The sequence below is a fragment of the Rana temporaria genome, chromosome 9, assembly GCF_905171775.1.
Source record: "Rana temporaria chromosome 9, aRanTem1.1, whole genome shotgun sequence".
NCBI lineage: Eukaryota > Metazoa > Chordata > Amphibia > Anura > Ranidae > Rana > Rana temporaria.
The window spans coordinates 101,650,511-101,666,353 of record NC_053497.1 but is presented as its reverse complement, the minus strand read 5'-3'; the positions used below and the strand labels follow the sequence as shown (position 1 = coordinate 101,666,353).

At 42.1% G+C, this 15,843-nt stretch overlaps 1 protein-coding gene across 1 annotated transcript in view; it reads left to right on the top strand.

Moving 5' to 3' along the window:
* The window catches only part of NEXMIF (neurite extension and migration factor), a 419,265-nt gene that overhangs the window by 316,551 nt on the left and 86,871 nt on the right, over positions 1 to 15,843 (top strand). The gene's annotated exons all lie outside the window — the stretch shown is intronic.

Here is a 15,843-nt window from a genome sequence, read left to right as displayed (position 1 = left end):
CAATTTTATCCTGATATTAATATTCACAAGATGCAGCCAAAACCAATGACATTCTTATTCAAACACAATTTAGGATCAACCATGATTCATATAAAAAACAGAGTACTAAAAAATACCAGGATGAGTGATACAAGGGGCACAGAGAATCAACAGCTGCATTATGCCTCCCAGCACTTTATTAGAATTGTTCTATTTAACCAGTTGTGTTCCACTAGCCGTTTACTTTGAGACACAAGAAAACCATTGCCACATCCAGTTAGTTACTGTCAGATTGGGAAATTATTTTATATCTGTGGGCATTTCCTAGTCAATGCAAAAACAGCCTGGTCATTGAGAAGAAAAATCACCCACACCCAATTTTTCTCAGCTCAGAACAATGTTGTTTACCCGGGATAAGGCTGACATAATGGGCCAGATCCACAAAGAAGTTACGCTGGCGTATCTATTGATACGCCGCGTAACGTCTAGGTTGCTCCGGCGTATCTTTGTTTTGTATCCACAAAACAAGATACACCTGAAGCTGGGCTAGATCCGACTGGCGTACGTCTTAGTACGCCGTCGGATCTAAGGTGCATATTTACGCTGGCCGCTAGGTGGCGCTTCCATCGATTTCTGCGTCGAGTATGCAAATTAGCTAGATACGCCAATCCATAAACGTACGTCCGGCCGGCGCATTTTTTTACGTCGTTTCCATAAGGCTTTTTTCGGCGTAACGTTACCCCTGCTATATGAGGCGTAGCCAATGTTAAGTATGGACGTCGGGCCAGCTTCAATTTTTCGTCGTGTACGTCGTTGGCGTAAAACGTTCGCGAAAAGGGCTTTGCGTAGAATGACGTTCACGTCGAAAGCATTGGCTTGTTGCAGGTTAATTTGGAGCATGCGCACTGGGATACCCCGACGGACAGCGCATGTGCCGTTCAGAAAAAACTTAATTTACGTCGGGTCAAGACGTATTAGCATAAAACACGCCCACATCTTATCTATTTGAATTGCGCGCCCTTACGCCGACACAGTTACACTACGTCGCCGTAACTTACGGCGCAAATTCTTTCAGGATACGGAAAATACGCTGAAAGTTATGGTAGTGTATCGGAAAAATGCGCGGAGGTACGTGGATCTGGCCCCACATATGTATGTTGAGTGTGTAAACATGCTTACTTGGCCAAAACCTCAGATCTTCTAGACCTCGATTTTACTATCTGATAGCAACCTTAAGCTGTTTATAGACATTAGATGATAGTCTCTTCCATTCCATGGCTGGATTAAGCAACAATTTAATGCTTTGTAACGCAAACTCACATGACAATATAAACAGTTCCACATGACTTTTCATAGAGGAGAAAGAGACTACATAAGTTAGTTACTACATTTTACACCAAATAACCTGTTGCTTCAAATCTTTTTTTAGTTAATACACGTAATTGAACAATCTCTCACTGTATACAATGAATGTATCAAAGCAGAGTGTTTTTCAAAACATTGATCTCAAGAAAAATTATATTACGACAAGATAAAGCACATAGAACTCTGCTCTTTTGAACTGGCTACGACCGAAGAGGTTATAAAACTTTTCTCAGATGCCCACCTAACCGATTGTTTACTCAATCCTGTTCCCTTACAACTACTTTGGTCACCCTCTTATTCTATCCTATACTCCCTCACTCACATCTTTAATCTCTCCCCTTTCCTCTAAAGAATGCACAGATCACTCCCATACTTAAAATCCCTCACTGGACCCCACCAACCTGAGTAACTTAAGACCCATCTCACTGCTACCATTCACCTCTAAACTTTCAGAATGCCCAGTCCACCTCACTGAAAACAACCTTCTTGACCCCTTACAGTCTGGGCTTTGCACTCCACAGAAACTGCCCTATTAAAACTCACTAACAATTTACTAACTGCTAAAACTAAGGGCCACTACTCCATACTCTTACTAATAGACCTGCCTGCAGCCTTTGATATTGTTGACCACCAGCTCCTTCTCAATAAACTCCACTTTCTTGGCTTTCAAGATTCTGCTCTATCCTAGTTATCCTCCTATCTATCACAGTGCTCCTTCAGTGTTTCCTCCTCTCCACTTCCTCTTTTTGTAGGGGTCCCCCAAGGCTCTGTTCTTGGACCGCTTCTCTTCTCTAACTACACCTCATCCCTTGGTCACTTGATAAACTCCCACGGCTTCCAAAACCACGTCTACGCTAATAACACCCAAATCTATTACTCTACTCCTTACCTCACTCTTTCAGTCTCCTGTCGCATTAATAACTGACATATCAGCATGGATGCTAGTATCGGTATCGGTACCGATACCGAGCATTTCCCTGAGTACTTGTACTCGGAGGAAATGCTCCGATGCCTCAGCCGATACCTAGGCAGTCAGGGGAGTTGCAAGTCCTCTGCTCCGTGCAGTCTTTCCTCCCCCCCCGTGCTCCGTGCTCTTCTCTCCCCCTGTCAGTGCCGCTCTTCTCTCCTCCCCCTGTCAGTGCCGCTCTTCTCCCCCCCCGTCCCTGCCGCTCTTCTCTCCCCCACCCGTCCGTGCCACTCTTCTCTCCCCCCGTCCGTGTCGCTCTTCTCTCCCACCGTCTGTGTCGCTCTTCTCTCCCCCCGTCTGTGTCGCTCTTCTCTCCCCTGTCCGTGCTGCTATTCTCCCCCGTCCGTGTTGCTATTCTCCCCCCCCCTGTCCGTGCCGCTATTCTCTCTCTCCCCCCCTCAATTTGTGAGGATGGAGAGCGGCTCCTACCTTTTCCGAATGGACAGAGTCAGTGATCACTGACTCTGTCCATTCACATAACTGAGCATCGTAAACTGTGTCGTTTAATGTCTTCTGAAAAACGACAAAAAAAAAATTCGAACATGCTTCAATTTTTTATGTCGTTTTTCAAAATGTCGTTTTTTGTGTCATAAAAAATGACCGTGTGTGGGCTAAAACGACGTTTTTAAACCCGCACATGCTCAGAAGCAAGTAATGACGCGAGCTTGAATGGAACAGAGTGCCGTCGTACGTGTTGTACGTAACCGCGCTTTGCTAGAGCATTTTGAAAAAACGATGGTGTGTAGGCAACGTCGTTTTTTTAAATTAAGTTTGAAAAAGGTCGTTTTTTTTCATGAGAAAAAAAGAAGTTTTTTTACAAGACAAAAAACGACCGTGTGTACGCGGCATTAGAGTTTACATCCACTTTAGTTGTTCATTCTTATGTACTCATGGCAAAACATTTGATTGTAGAAGAGCAAGTTTTAAAAAAGCCTTACAGCAAACCTGTCACAATCATTGGAAACTCAAACTGAGCACACAGGTCCAAAGTAAGAGAAGGTTACCACTCCATCCAAAGTAAAGGAAGAAAAAAGTTTTGTCTGGAGTTCACTTTTATGTTAAATTTTGAAATGATTTAAATATAGCTGACCGTTTTTAGAAAAGAGTGCCTAATTTCTCAGGTCTAATTCTTAAATGCAGAACCAACTGTAATTCCCTTTGCGGAAGTTAGACCAGCACAGGATGAATTGTGATTGGTTGCTCTTGGTTACTAAACTTCACAATTACATACTCTGTATTGAACATAGTGAGTTCTTTATTAATGCAGAGTCCTTTATAATACTATCATATTGTCTGACATTGCTTTAGTTCTGTTATTCCTTGACATCGCACTGAAGAAAAGTGAAAGCAATGTGCAGGAAATCAATAATCTCCAGCCTGCGACAAATCAATTCTCTCTCAGATAAGCTTCACTGCAAAATGGATTTCCTTTTTATTGGTCTGAGAAAAAATGTCCCTTTGCAGTGACAGGAGAGTTTTTATATATTCCTGTAGAAAGGTGGAAAAGGAGTTAAAGTGGACCTGTCATAAAAAAGCACAATAAATAAGGCACAGGTTACATAATGACATTATTGAGCTAAAAGGTACCTTTTACTTGCCGTAAATAAAAAAATGTTACTCCCAAACTTCCTCATGGAATCTAAAGCCTCGTACACATGATCAGTCCATCCGATGAGACCGGTCCGAAGGACCCTTGTCATCGGTTAACCGATGAAGCTGACTGATGGTCCGTCGCGCCTACACAACATCGGTTAAATAACCAATCGTGTCAGAACGCGGTGACGTAAAACACACCGACGTGCTGAGAAAAACGAAGTTCAATGCTTCCTAGCATGCGTCGCCTTGATTCAGAGCATGCGCGGGTTTTTAACCAATGCTTTTGCATACTAACGATCGGTTTTGACCTATCGGTTAGGCGTCCATCGGTTAAATTTTAAAGCAAGTTCTCATTTTTTTGACCGAAGGTTAAATAACCTATGGGGCCTACACACGATCGGTTTGGACTGATGAAAACGGTCCTTCAGACCGTTGACCTCTGGTCATCCTATCGTGTGTACGCGGCCTAAAGCTTAGATAGCCTAGATCACATGATTTCTGGCTACCAGGAGCATTGTGGTTGTTTCATTATTTTATTTTATTAGACACTGCAGAGGGCACAATGTTTACAGTCACAGAGACCCTGCCTGATACAGTTAGATTAAAGCAGAGAGTTGTGCCTGGATATTTTACAAGCAATATAGCTGACCCAATGTACATTTATCATTATAAACTCTACACAGATAAAATGTGTTTTACTTCCTTTAAAGCGTTTGTTACCCTAAAAAAAGGGATCCTGTTACTTTAAAGCATATTAAACAGCACAGTGCTTGTGCTGTGTAATTTGGCCCCCTGTATCATCTGAAATACCTGTCTCATCCTGACTGGTTCTGCCCACCCCTCTGTAAACTGACCACGATAATCATGGCTGCTGAGCCCTGACACTGTGGTCAGTTTACATGCCTCCATCATCCGCAGCTCTCCTCTCCTCTCTGGTCTCCCCTGTCCTCTCCCCCTCCCTGCCTGTCAGCTAGTGACAGTCCCGCCCCCTCCTGCTGCTGAAATTACAATGTAAATTACATGCAATCCCCTCTGTTAGAAAGCATATATGTGCTTTGTATAAAATATGCCCATTTCTACATGAATTCACAGCACCACTGCGCTTACGTGACTCCTCGCTGCTCCTCCCTGGCTGATGTCTCGACTCTCTCCTCCTCTCCTCCCGACTGATGTCAGAGGGGGATTTTCGGCTCCTCGCTCTCTAGCTAATAGATTGGGAGAGGGAGCAGCGAGAGCTCACGTGAGTGCCGAGCGGCGCTGTGAATTTTGGTAGAGATGGGCATAGTTTTTACAAAGCACATAGCAGCATAGGACTCTTTCTAACGAAGGGGATGTAACTTACTAGGTAGCTTAACAACCACTTTAATTTAAAAGCAGCCTTGCTTTATAGGTGAATTTATGTTATACAACGAAAAACTCACGCTAGGAAAAATTCCAAATACAATAGAAGGAATTGTAAAAAAAAAAATCCAATCCGCTTGTTGCTGCTGTTCAAAGTTTAAAAAACCTTTACCAATTCAGGCAATCATCCACAGCGCATAACAGTGATTTTTAAACTTCATAAATTAAACCGTAAATCTCATAATTTTCATGCTATAATATAATCATAAGAATACATTAGAGTTTACATCCACTTTAGTTGTCCATATAGCATATAGGTCCCAAAAGGGCTCATGCACACTGCAGCTCAAAGGAGCTCAAAGAAGAGGCTCCTACAGGCTTTTGAGCTATTTTGAGCTCTTATTCTTTCTGCCTAGAAACTCCCCTCGATGTTAGCCATGTTTCCATGCACACTATGGCAATTTCAGGCATATGCTCCTACAGGCAGAAAAAACCCCCCACCAAAGGCGTTTTTTAGAGGAGCTAGTGACCCAAAGAGCTCAAACAGGCTAAAAAAAGCATGAAAACGCGCAAAAACTTTTGTTCTAGCTTTTTGTTTTGTTTATACAGTGGTTAAGAAAATACTATCTAGGAGGGTTTGTGAAAAAAAAAAAACTTATGCTCAAAAAAGCTCAAAAGAGCACACAAAAGAACAAGCTTCGTCAAGCTTTTATAGGCAAAAATAAAAGCTCAAAAGCAGCTTTTGTTTTAATCTGCAGTGTGCATGAGCCCTAACGGTGCTCAGTACTCAAAACTAATTATGAAATGCAAAGGTGCTCCAGGTAATCAAGTGCTGTGAAGTGTTCCACACACCCCTCATGTGTCCTTACTAGAATATATGGACCCCCAGCTGATGTGCATGAGGGTCTTAAGCGCTTAATCCTGGTGAGGAGGGTGGTGTTAAACGAGAGATCTTCAAACTCTTTCTAGTTGGCTGGGGTATTATGATGTCTAATGATCAGCAATACCATTGCTCATATTCCTGAAGATACAAATTTTCCTTACTATCCAAATGATCTTGTGTTTATCATTTACAGCGTCCAATTTCCTCTTTCTGATTAGCTTATTTAAAGTGGTATTGAGGTGAATTTATGCTGTTCATGTATTCCTTGGCTTAAAAATAAAATGGCTGACTTGAGTTTCAAGCTCATATGAACACTTGAATTAGAACTCCACCAAAAAACTATTGTTTACGTTTTGGCGAGAGTGGAGAAGCATTGCAACTTCTTTTACATTTTTATAACTATCTGAAAGATTTTGACTTTTTTCCTGTCCCACAAACACAACAGCAATCTTAAAATGAGGAGAAATCCTACCTTTGACAGTTTTCACTGAAAACTTGGTTATGGTTGTAGCACGTACTTTCCAGGAGTCTAGTGGTGACTACCGAGGGGGTAGGGAGGGCCGACATACATTATCAGGTTGTAGGTTTGTGGGCATGGTGGGTGATGAACAAGAAAGAAGTTGGGCGCCAGTCACTTTTATGCTTTAAACAATAGAGACGTTTATTTCTCAAACAGGAAAAAATGTGGGAGAGAGGGGAATAAGGCACAGGACACCCTTAATAACGGTCAACAACAGGAAGAGTGGCAGATTCCTTAGACACAAATAGGTGAAGTAGGGCAGTACATAAATTAAAGCCGTGCTAAACCAGCACAACTGTACTTTGTGGGACAAGCTATCTCCTCTAGTAACTAAACTTTACTCACTGCTCCATGCACTGATTCCCTTGGATGAGTTCTCTCTAAAGTCGTCCCAGCCACTTCATAGCCCCCTGCTCATCAAGGGTCCTTTCTCTGGTGCTTCCTTAGAACTCCATCCCTCTAGAATCATTACCATATCTTTGGCAGGCTTTTCTCCTCATAAACTTGAACACTACCTCAGTTAGGCCAAGCAGCAGGCCCCAGGCTTCGGGCCTAGCAGCCAGGAACTCTACATACACCATCTCCCCAGGTCGTAGCCCTGGGCGGGAAGAACTGCCTGATCACCTGACTTCATTCCGTTAAATAACTTTTCCCAGCATGCTTAGCCACAAATATGATTGGCTGAGAAAGGTATGTTTATCATAACCTGAACTTCACTGTAACTTATCACTATAATGTCAAAGGCAACAGCACCACCTACTGACAAAAGGGAGAAACCGCACTTAGAATGGAATTAACAGAAGTCATGTACTACATGTAATAAATACTACAAATTGGCCAGGCTAACGACCACCTAGCACACTAAATTTACCTGTAGCCCTGTTCTAAGGACAAGGGCGCTACACGGTCATAACCTAAATGTTGGATTTGCCCAAGTAGCAATGGCCAAATTAACAAATAGTGAAGATGGATCTTCCTAATAGAGAGACAAAAAAATGGACAGAGGTACTAACCCTTCCTTACACTCTCCAAAACTTGAAGAAAATATTGATGGCTCCTTCATTATTGATACACACCACTGTGAACTTCCGTGGGCATATAAACTCACCTAACACACGGAAATAATGGATTTGTTAAAGAGGTTTAAGAGGCTATTTGTGTGCAAATAAAAAAAAAATCGACCCTCCCTTACACCTCCCTTTAATTTTCTCACTGTTTATTTTCCAACAAGCTCAATGGTTAGGATGAATTCAAACGCATTAACATCTTGGAAATTAGCTGTGAGATATTCATAAAAAAAAAAAAAAAATCCAAGAAAAAGACATAGCTATAAACTATGCTCTTATATTACGGGTATTGCCAGGAGTATGGATAATGTTAACATTAATCAGATAATGGTAAGATTAGGCGCTTACGCTTGACTAATATAATAATAATGGATTCCTGGAGCAGTCAGAGAATGATTTTTGCCTCAGGAGAACTGCGACATGGACAAGTGTTTGTATTACAGCTTGAGGCTTATTTTCAATCACATTTTGTAACCATTTCTGTAATTTTCAATGTTTGTGCGTTTTTTTTTCTCCACATCTTTGAAAACAACTCTCACTCATTAGAAAAGGCTCTTACCTCTTCTCCACAGCTCTCAGCTGTTCAAGGACAACTCCTTTATATCCATGGTGTAAAGCAGGCACGTCTATATTTGCAGTTGGCACAAGGACAAAAGAGAAATATTTGTATTGGTCTTTACAGCAACTTTAAATCAGAAATATTTTTAGAATTGGTGACTTGATTGAGGACAGGTACAATAACATTCCCAGATTTTGAAAAATGAAATCCTAGAACACCCTACTGACCACAGCCACTTGGTCCTTGATGACGCCTTGTGGGAGGGTGAAACGCTTTGACATAATTTCCGGTCCAAAAGATGTCACTTCCGGCTTCGATGGAACGCACTCTGGATGCTGCGTTTCCTACATTTTACCCCTGCATTGTTATATGCTTATTTTACATCTCTGTCCTGTAAGTAGCCATCTATATTTGCACAAAAAATACCACCCTTGTAAGGAAAGCAATGATGTGGCGTGCCATAGTGAATGGTGCATGTTACTAAATTGTGCTAGCAGTGGGATGGGCTTAAAGGGGTGCTCTGCTCTAGGACGGGAGTGTGTAACACAGATTGCAGTGGTCAGGAGTGTGTAGCACACAGAGAGCAGAGGTCAGGTGCAGGGGTGACAAGTAAGTAACGCAGAGTGCCTCACCAAATAAACATTTCCCCCTCCTCTTAATAGGATCCCCCCACTTCCATAACAAAACCACCTCAAGTTTTCCCCTCCCTCCATGATTTGTAATTACCAGACCTTGGCATTGCATTGTATCTTCTATTCTGTTGGGGAGTGCCCTGGATCTCAATGCCACAACCACCCATATACATATATGCAAATTATGCAGCTGCCAACTTCTGTCCCCACTCACCGCCTGTCAGACCTGTAGCACATAGGAGAGGAAAGTGCTTTAACCCTCCTCTTCGGCTCAGTGCTACGGATCTGAAGGGTGGCGGACAGGCTTGAGGCAGAAGCCAGCAGCTGCATAGTTCAAATTTGCTGGGGACATTTGTTTGCTGGTGACACCTCCAAATGGGGACTGTTTTGCTATCCCTATGTTATAAAAACAATTCTGCAATGATAAAGATTAAACAACCTCAGTGCAGTAGTGTCTGAGACCCAGTCTGTGTAGACAGAATGTCAACCTGTTGACCTGGCAGAATCCACAGACAGCTTAAATTCACCAGGAAAATATATGGAGTCAGTGTTAATTTTGACGTCAAATTTCTATTTTATTTTAGTCATAGCCTTTTGACGAAAAGGCCATTTAGTTTTAGTCATGTTTTAGGCTTTTTAGTCATAATGCTTTCCAACTCTATGGGGGGAGCACTTTACTCCATGAGGGCAAAAAGAAAAGTAATTGGAGAGCATGCAAAAGCAGGGGTTGTCTAAAAGAGGACTATACTATGCAACAAAACAAGGAAAAAGGGGGAAACGTTGAAATGTATCAAGGTACAAAACACAGCAACGGACATACAATAAACAATAGTTTGGACTGCTGTATTATTTGACCTTCAGAGGAACCATACAAACAGCATGGAAGTACAAACATTCCAAAATAAACAGAAAATGTTCATTTTGGAAGAACCAAGGACAGTGTCTACAACCACAAACTTCCTCCATCACTGTATTGTCTTACGTCTCCTTCCTAGGTGTCAAACCAAACTGCAATATTTCTTTGATATCCACAGGGAACATTTTAGTTTCCTGTGTAGGATGCAGGAATTTAAATCAACATATAGGCTGAACAGGGTCTTAAAGATATTTATATAATAAACTCATACACCCAGTGTCTTGGTTTACAGCCATAACCTTAAACACGTAGGGGGACCACACTCTAATAGTGCTTTAACTGCTGTTTTTCATATAGGTACCCATTTGTTGCAGCAGTTCCTTGTCTCTGGTACACACAGGCTGAATATCAGCCGGTATCTGCTGGTTCAACATAAACTGTCTAACATTCAGCCCGTTTGTACATCAGCCTGTCAGACAGATGCCGCTTGAATGTCCAGCTTCTGTAACACAGGCATGCTGGAAAACCAGCAGCCAATCAGGATCCGATAAGTGTTTGGAGTCAATGGCTGCAAAAGGTGACCGGTGTGTTCTGTAGGGTGGGGGGCAGGCCCCCTGTCAGAACACAATAGCTTAGTGTGGAGATCGCTATACTAACATCCCATAGTTAATACAGTAAACTCCTCCTGAGCACCTCAATTTTTTTTTCGTTCGGCCTATTGGGTTAAACAAAAAATAAATAAAGTGGAGTCCCAATGTATGGGTCACTTTAGTCGGCACAATGCAGGGAAGTCTCTTTAGTCAGCGCATTGCAGAGAAAAAATGGGAAAGGTGATAGAGATTTTGGTAAACTTAATTTTGTTTAGTGAGTGAGTGAGTGAGTGAGTGAAAAACTTATATAGCGCTGCACATGCAAACTGAATCGCCTCTGGGCGCTTTTTTAACCAGTTCTCCTTTAAACTCAAAAGAGATGGGTTTTGATCTTTCTCCTAAAGGCCAAGTGGTTCTCCTCCAACCGAATGGAGGTTGGTAAAGTGTTCCAAAGTCGAGGGCCCAGGACAGCAAATCTTCTTTCTCCTTTGGACTTGTATCTGGTTTTGGGGATTTGGAGTAGATTTTGGTTGGAGGATCGCAGAACGCGATTGGGGTTGTAAGCCTTTATTTTTTTGCATAGATATTTGGGTGCATTTCCCAAAATACATTTATGCGTCAGACAGAGTGCTTTGAAAGTGATTCTGTCTTTCACTGGCAGCCAGTGAAGGCTTCTCAGTGAGGGTGAGATTGATTTCCAAGTTTTTTTCCCAGTCACCAGTCGCACGGCCGTATTCTGAACGACCTGCAGGCGAGTGATTTGGTACTTTGGGAGTCCGAGGTAGAGGGCATTTGCATAATCAAGTCTGGAGTTAACAATTGTTCCCACCACGACTGCTATGTCCTCTTTGGGAATAAATGGAATAAGTCTGCGTAGTAGGCGCAGCAGATGGTGGGATCCGCTGACTACTGACCCTATTTGTGCATCCATTGTCATGTTGGTGTCAAAGATGACTCCGAGACTTTTGACTTTGGTGCTAGGGGTGATGATTTTGCCCAGAATGGGCGGAGGTGTCCAGGGTGTTGCCGATTAATTCTTTCGATTGGCGTGAAACAGGAGAAGTTCTGTTTTTGAGCCGTTGAGTTTAAGATAACTCTCTGTCAAAGAGGCATTTCTCTAGACCGAGATGATGATCCTTTTTGTTGCAGATGCGAAAGTACAATTGTGTGTCATCCGCATAAGAGTGGTAGAGCAGCTTTTGGCTGCTGATGATTTCAAAAAGGGGGCGAAGATAGATATTAAACAGCAGCGGGGACAGAGGGGATCCTTGAGGGACTCCGCATGACACTGTGCGTTTTTCAGAAATGAACGGTCCCAGTTTCACTACTTGTGATTGGTTTTCCAAAAAGGAGGAGAACCAGGATAAGTCACATTCCGCGACTCTGGCTACTTCAGCTAGCCGAGTCAGCAATAGTTTGTGGTCTCCCGTGTCAAAAGCTGCGCTGAGGTCCAACAGTACTAGAAGACAAGATTCTCCTTCGTCTGCGGCCTCGAGAGCATCATTCCATATTTTGAGCAATGCTGTTTCCGTCCTGTGCCCTGGACGGAAACCCGATTGAAAAGGATCGAGCAAATTATGGGTGTCTAAATGCTGTTGCAGCTGTTGTACCACCACTTTCTCCATTACCTTGGAGAAGAGGTTCAGACCTGTTATGGGACGACGATGTTCAGGGTCCTTGGGGTCCAGGGTGGGCTTCTTTAGGATGGGTTTGATTATACCTTGTTTCAACAGGGTGGGCACTATGCCTTCCCTGAATGACTGGTTAATCAGCTGCTTGATGGGAGGTGCCAGAATATCGGCACATTCCTTGAGCAGTTTGGTGGGGATAATATCATTAGGGGCTGTGCTATTACGCAGGGCGCTGATGATATTTTTTGTGGCCTCGATGGAGATGGGTTTTAGAGTAAACATTGTTGATTGTGGCTGATTTCTGTGGGAATTGGGCGGTTGACTGAGGGGGGAATTGAGGGGGATACTGTTTTGCTGAATGCTTTCACGGATCCTTTCAATTTTGTTAACAAAGTGATCCGATAAATCATTGTTTAGGCCATGTGGCTAGCTTCCACTAAATGATATTTAGTGCAGCTACCATTATTATTAAAAAAAATATAATTTACAATGATTTACTATTTATATGAAAGTAAAAAAGTTGTCAACAATACAATATTTTTTTATGCATTGCTTTCATGCCTCGTACACAAGACACTTTTGGCCGGGAAAACTGGCCGTGTGTATGCTCCATATCAGTTCTCCCGACAGGAAAACCGCCGGGAATCCCGGTGGGAAAAATGAGAACATGTTTTCTTTTTTCCTGCCAGGATTCCCAGCGGTCTTTTTCCAGGCAGTTTTCCTATGGGAAACACTGCGATGGAGCATACATACGGCCAGGATTCCCGGGCAAAGCTCTCCTGCCAGGAAAACCAGCCATGTGTAGGGGGAAAAAGCTACGAGCAGGTTCTCTATTTTCCCCTTGGTTTTTCCCGCTGACTTTTTACCGCCGGGAAAACCGATTGTGTGTACAAGGCATCAGTTTAAAAGTGGGAAGCAACATGTAGTATGCCTTTTATTTAAATTCATTGTTAAAGAGATATGGAAATATAGAATGCAGGTTTATAGCAGAAATGTGAGCTTTTGAGCTAGTTGTCCTGTGAGACTAGGGTTTTTTATAGCACGTGAGTGTTACCTGAAGCTATTATTACTCTACTGTCTGAAAGGGAACTCCAGGTTTTATTCTGACTGAAGAACATCTAAGGATCTTGGGCTTAAAGTGAATTTCTGCCTGACTCTGCTGTTTGATAAAGATCCCCCCTTTCTCAGTCATGAAACTGAATTGAATCCCCAGTGTTCCATGTTCATTAAAGCACTGTGCACGCGGGTTAAAAGAAATGCTGAAATTCACAAAACAGTGGAGTAAATCTTATTTGGGCTCTGAGATTTTACAGGGTGATATAGTATTATTCCACGCTGCACATCTTGTGATATGCAGTGAATAGGGTTTAGTCAGAATGCTCGTATTGATCGATGTCATCGCCTTTATGTATTATGAGTTTTTCCCTTAACTGCATCAGCAGTGCACTAACATATATACTTAGGCTGGCCAAACAATTTCAATTTGTATGCAGTTAGTCAGGCCCTTGCACCATATAGTTGAAGGTAAATTTGAAGGAAATTGAATAAGAAAATTGTATAATATATGGCAAGCTTTAGTTACATGTACAGCTTTTCAGGACTAACCAACATCTGCAATTCTGTTGCTAAATTAGCTATCAAAGTATGATTTTTTACATAGTTGGTGAGGTTGAATAGAGACAACAGTACATCCAGTTCAGGCTTGGTTGGTGTGTGTGTGCGTGTAGAAAATCATTTCCCATATCCCTGTACATTGTTTTCGCTAAGATGCACATCCAGGAGTCTTTTAAAACTATCCATACTTCCTGCCAACACCACCAATTGTGGATGAGAGTTCCACATTCTTACCTCCCTGACAGTGAAAAACCCCCTGCGCAGTCCAAGAGTCTTTTAAAACTATCCATACTTCCTTTCAACACCACCAATTGTGGAAGAGTGTTCCACATCCTTACCGCCCTGACAGTGAAAAAAAACCTGCACAGTCCTCATTGTGCCCTGCGTCTTCTTACACTCCCTGGGACTGAAAAGTTTCATACGCTGGGATCACCATTGAGATACTTGTATATTGCTATCATATCTCCTCTCAAGAATCTCATCTCCAGGGAGAATACATTTAGATCTTGTAGTCATTCCTTGTAATTGAGGTCCTCCCGTCCCCATATTAACTTAGTTGCCCTTCTCTGGACTCTCTCCAGCTCCAGCTGTTTTTGCCATATCATAGAACCGATAATCCTATATTTACACATGTGTTTGTCCATGTGAAAAGGCTTACACGATCCCTAGTGTTTTTTTTGCCTTTTGTGGTTATATTGTCTGATGTTTGATACTAAGATAAGCCAGTTGACCTAAGCTGGTCACAGCACAGTCAGTGTTGATGGGGCAATGCCGCCTGCAGAGCTATTGTGTTCTCCTGGGGAGGGGGCACGGAGACTCATACCGCCTGGGAGAACACAGTAATTGCTAGTGGCTATAGCTACTGGCATCCTAAAAATCTGACATGATAGTTGTACCGATCGAATGACTTAGGTACAATTAGTCTGCCCATACATGGTTCAAATCTCAAGTGGTCCCTTCTGAACTGGCCAAGATTCAAACCATCGATGGCCGGTTTGGGTGTGGGGGAGTATAAATCCTGCCTAGTGTATTACTTTTTATTGTTTCATGAGAAACTTGTTCCCCATATTTTTTTCTGAAAGGAAAAAACTGTTATTAATATTTAGAATTTCTGTAATGACAGATTCATTATAATTAATTTTTGCGATCTTGCTGGCCTTGACATTCCAGCATATATGCTACTCTTTTGCGAAGTAAAGGTCAATTGAGGCTATTAAAGTCAGTTCAGTTATTTAAAACTATTTAATTATAAGCTGCTGCAAATAAAAGAAAATAACTTTTTAACAAGACAACATGCCTGTTTGGTTAGGCGGTGAAAGAAACAGCTATTATCTGCATTTATGGGGTTAACTTAGTGAAAGGGTTTAGGTTCACTTTACCTGTAGCAGTACGTTACTCATTAATCACTCCAGCTTCTGTAATATCAAAACCACACAGGTTTTTTTCTTTGTGACAGGTTTTCTTTAAAACCAGTGCACCCCAACAGTCCTAATTGTAGCATGGTAGGCCTAATTAATTGCTTGGAGCAGAGCAGATTAGATTACCAGTTCTTACAAATCAACAGTGTCTTTAGGTTGTGAAGCATGGATTAGATATGTAATTTATCTTGGACAGCACAGCATTTTCTCAAGTGTAATGAGAAATACTCTTCATTCAAAACTGCAGGTGGGACAGTATCTCACAAATATCATTATTGTATAAGTAAGAGCATCTATGAAGTGGCAGTGAGCATATGGACAAAAATAAGTCCTGTGTAATAGACAGGGGAGATGCTGCATGTATTTCATAGAGACTAATCATCTCTATGCAAGGCACCTTTTCTTCATGCATGAACGTCGATCATAGAGAGAGAACGAGATAGAGTGCAAACAACGTTTGTTGTATCAGACACAAGGTTTTCCTTGGCCTTATTTGCAACACAATTTGCTAGGTACAAGTCGAAATCTCCACTGTTGAGTGACCATATTGCATCTAAGTCATCCACTCTCTAATTAAGAGGTTTGATAGGACCTGAGCTGTCAGTCACGCTGCACACCAGTGAGTAGGGATCGTGTAAGCCTTTCCACATGGACAAACACATGTACACATGCGTAAATATAGGATTATCGGTTCTATGATATGACATCCTCTTATTACCTAGACCCAGCTGAACAAAGGTATGCTCTTTGATGCACTGTTTTTATTTATTTTGATGGAAGATTTATGAGTCAAATCGATGGAACACATTTTCATCCACTTTTGTG